Source organism: Mus pahari, chromosome 6, assembly GCF_900095145.1.
Source record: "Mus pahari chromosome 6, PAHARI_EIJ_v1.1, whole genome shotgun sequence".
NCBI lineage: Eukaryota > Metazoa > Chordata > Mammalia > Rodentia > Muridae > Mus > Mus pahari.
In genome coordinates, this window is record NC_034595.1 from 6,087,314 (window position 1) to 6,091,705 (window position 4,392).

General features: G+C 39.8%; 1 pseudogene; it reads left to right on the top strand.

The window, feature by feature from the left end:
* Window positions 1-440: 440 nt before the first annotated feature.
* On the top strand, window positions 441-1,683 carry LOC110323224 (annotated as a pseudogene).
* Window positions 1,684-4,392: the final 2,709 nt, after the last annotated feature.

Consider the following 4,392-nt stretch of genomic DNA (forward strand, 5'->3'; position numbering starts at 1 on the left):
ACTCACTGATAAGTGGATATTAGCCCAGAAACCTAGAATATCCAAGATACAATCTCCAAAACACAAGAAAATCAAGAAGAAGAAAGACCAACACGTGGATACTTCATTCCTCCCTAAAATAGGGATAAAATACCCATGAAAGAAGTGGCAGAGTCAAAGTTTAGAGCTAAGATGCAAGGATGGACCATCCAGAGACTGCCCCACCCGGGGTACATCCCATAATCAGCTACCAAACGCAGACACTACCGCATATGCCAACAAGATCTTGCTGAAAGGACACTGATATACCTATCTCTGTGAGGCTATGCCAATGCCTGGCAAATATAGAATTGGATGCCCACAGTCATCTATAGGATAGAACATAGAGACCCCAATGGAGGAGCTAGAGAAAGTACCCAAGGACCTGAAGGGATCTGCAACCCTATAGGTGAAACAACAATATGAACTACTCAGTGCTCTCCACACTACTTCAGTTTGGCCAAACCAACTACTCCTCTGAATTTCTCAAAAAATTTCCTGCCTGAAAGGTTCCAGCATTTGAGGTTGATGATGGATTCTGTGTGTTTGAGAGCAATGCCATCTCCTATTATGTAAGCAAGGAGGAGCTGTAGGGAAGTACACCAGAGGCATCAGCTCAGGTGGTGCAGGGGGTGAGCTTTGCTGACAGTGACATCACATCTCCTCCAGCTAGCACCTGGGTGGGCATCATGCACCATAACAAACAGGCCACTAAAAATGCAAAAGAGGAGGTGAAGCGAATCCTGAGGCTGCTGGACACTCACTTATAAACATGGACTTTTCTAGTGGGTGAGCGAGTGACACTGGATGATATCACAGTTGTCTGCACCCTGTTGTGGCTTCTTAAACAGGTTTTGGAGCCTTCTTTTCACCAAGCCTTCCCTAATACTAACTGCCTTAATCAGTGCCAGTTCAGGGCCATCTTTGGGGAGGTGAAGTTGTGTGAGAAAATGACCCAGTTTGATGCTAAGAAGTTTACAGAAAGCCAGCCTAAAAAGAAAAGAAAAAAAAAAGAAAAAAGAAAAAAAAAAGGTTCACGAGAAGAGAAACAGAAGACCCAGGCTGAGCAGAAAGACTGGAAAAAAGTAGCTGCCCAGCTTCTGAGGAAGAGATGGATGACTGAGTGGGCATTGGTTGCTGAGCCCAAGGCCAAGGACCCTTTTGCTCGCTTGCCTAAGAGTAGCTTTGTGTTGGATGAGTTTAAGTGTAAGTACTCCAATGAGGATACCCTCTCTGTGGCACTGCCGTATTGTTGGGAACACTTTGATAAAGATGACTGGTCCCTGAATAGCTCACCCAGACCTTCGTGAGTTGCAACCTCCTCACTGGGATGTTCCAGCGATTGGATAAGCTGAGGAAGATGCCTTTACTAGTGTTATCCACTTTGGAACCAACAACCGCAGCTCCATCTCTGGTGTTAGGGTCTTCGGAGGTCAAGAGCTTGCCTTTCTGATGAGTCCAAATTGGCAGGTGGTCTATGAGTCGCAGACATGGCAGAAACTGGATCCTGGCAGTGAGGACACGCAGACCCTGGTTGGTGAGTACTTTTCCTGGAAGGGGGCCTTCCAGCACATGGACAAAGCCATCAATCAAGGCAAGATCTTCATGTCTTGCCAGTTGCCTAGCTGCCTGCACCTACCCTTCAAGGGAGATGGGGGTCATTAAAGGAAACTGAACAATGAAAAAAAAGTGGTAAAAAGAAATGTGTATATATACACATATGCATGAAAAGCATTTTATTTGTTATAAAAATCCCAACAAATTGGAAAGAAAAGTTATATTTCTGACAAACAACATCAACAAAATTCTGTGGGGTAACATTGTGTCTTACAGTGAAACTCTGAATGGTAAGCTCCTCCTTGAGAGGATAAAAAAGGATTTCTGTGCAACGCTGAGGAGCTATTTCAATGACAACGTGAAAGTCAACATTTAATAACTATCATAATAGCAAAAGTAATTAAACATTTAAATATAAATGTAATGAGATACATACAAGATTTTTATGCTAGATCCCAACAAACCACTCATATATAATTAAGGACCCAAATAAGTGAAAAATTATATCACACTTATTATTAAAATAATTAGTATTATTAAGAAGTAAACTCTATCCAATTTAACCTACAAATACAAAACAGTGAGTCAAAATTTCAGCAAGATTATTTTGCTGTCAACATTTGCAAGCTAATTCTAACATGTAAAAAAAGAAAGCAAAGGAATTATAGCATATATAAAAGCTTCAAGAAAGTTACTACAGAATGAATTATGTTGCTTGATCTAAAGTTAAAAAAAAATGTTTCTCCAAGAATTACAATTTGTGGGAGGGGGAGAGGATAAGGTATTTTCGGAGGGGAAAATAGGAAAGGGGTTAACATTTGAAATGTAAATAAAGACAATATATAATTTAAAAAAATAATTACTATTTGTAGATAGATGACAGGTGGTGATAATATAGACTATAGATAAATGGATTATGAATAGATAAGTAAATGTTTAGAAGAGATAGATGATTGATAGATAGAGAGGTAGATAGACAATAGATTACAGCGTTTTGAATAATAATTGACCTGATAGGCTCATGTATTTGAATGCTTAGACATCAGGAAGTGGCACTAATTGAAGATTAGGAAGTATGGCATTTTGTGGGTAGGTGTGACTTTGTAGGAAGTATGTCACTGGGGTTGGACTTTGAGGTTGCGAAATTTGGAGCTAAGATGAAAGGATGTACTATCCAGAGACTACCCCACCCGGGGATCCTTCCCATCATCACCCACCAAACCCAGACACTATTGCACATGCCAGCAAGATGTTCCTGAAGGGATCCTGATATTGCAGTGTCCTGTGAGGCTATGACAGTGGGTGGCAAACACAGAAGCAGATGCTCACAGTCAGCTATTGGATGGAACACAGGGTCCCCAATGGAGAAGCTAAAGAAAGTACCCAAGAAGCTGAAGGGGTCTGTAACCCTATAAGTGGAACAACAATATGAACTAACCAGTACACACAGAGCTCATGTCTCTAGCTGCATATGTAGCAGAAGAGGGCCTATTCAGCCATCATTGGGAAGAGAGGCCCCTTGGTCTTGTAAACTATATATGCCCCAGTACAGGGGAATGCCAGGGCCAAGAAGTGGGAATGGGTGAGTAGGTGAGCAGGGGCGGGGGGAGTGTATAGGGAACTTTCGGGATAGCATTTGAAATGTAAATAAAGAAAATATCTAATAATAATAATAATAATAAAAGAATGCTTTTGCTAACTAAAAAAAAAGCCCAAGAGTGGTCAAGTATTTCTTTCTTCTTGCTAACTGCAGATGCTTATATAGGACTTTCAGGTACTTACCCACTATTTTATCTGCCAACACGTTCGCTGCCATGGTGACAATGGACTAAATCCCTAAAAGTGTAAGCAAGTTCTAATTAAATGCTTACACTGACTAAGACATAGATAATTAAGAAAAATAAGTGTCCATGGCTATATCTAAACGATAGAGTTACTGAATTGACTCAGTGTATCAGATTGCACTGAATTATTTTCTGTTTTTCACACCATTTTAAGTTTTTTCATTGCCATTCTTAAGCTAAACGTTAGTTGGTAGGGGTTAAACAAAATTATCACAAAGAATAAAGCGGAGATCATATCAGAGGGCATTAAATTCTTCATAGTATAGCAATGTATAAATTAAAAAAAAATGACCTCAGCATTACATTCTGACAGAATACAAGGTACAGCCGTGGCCATAACAGGTGAGAGGCCTGGAAAGCAGTTTAAGTCCAAATCACTAAAAAGCCTTTTTGGCTCAGAGCACAGTGGGAGACTTACATTGACTTTTTTTTTTTCCAGCAAGGGACATAAACCATTGTTTGGTTGCAGTGTTCAAAAGTCAATCCAAAGATGAAAGAGGTAAAGACAGAGATCCAAATGGTAAATGTTTGTTGGAGCCCATTGCACAGGCTGAGGCACAGACATAGACAAAGTGATTGAGAGCAAAAAGGAAGGATGGAGCAATGTTAAAGTGAGGTTCTGAACAGCATGTGACTCGTGGGAAACAAACAAAGAGCTAACAAAGGAAAGGCATGACTTCAGATTTTTATCCAGAGAAAGACATGTTTAATTGGAGCTTTGATTTTATTAATACAAAGTTAACAGTTAACAATAGCACAGTAGGTAGAGGATTTTAAGGGGAAGGATAAATTACAGTCAAGCTTGAAACTGCAAAAACAATATCTAGGAGAATATGGAAAATATCAGATAGAGGATAAAGTGATAGAACAGAGATAGGAGCACTGGGGTTTTCCAGAGGACTCACATTGAATATGGAGTCACCTGTAGGCTTAGATTTTTCAAAACCTACTTTCTTTTTTTTCTTTTTTTTTT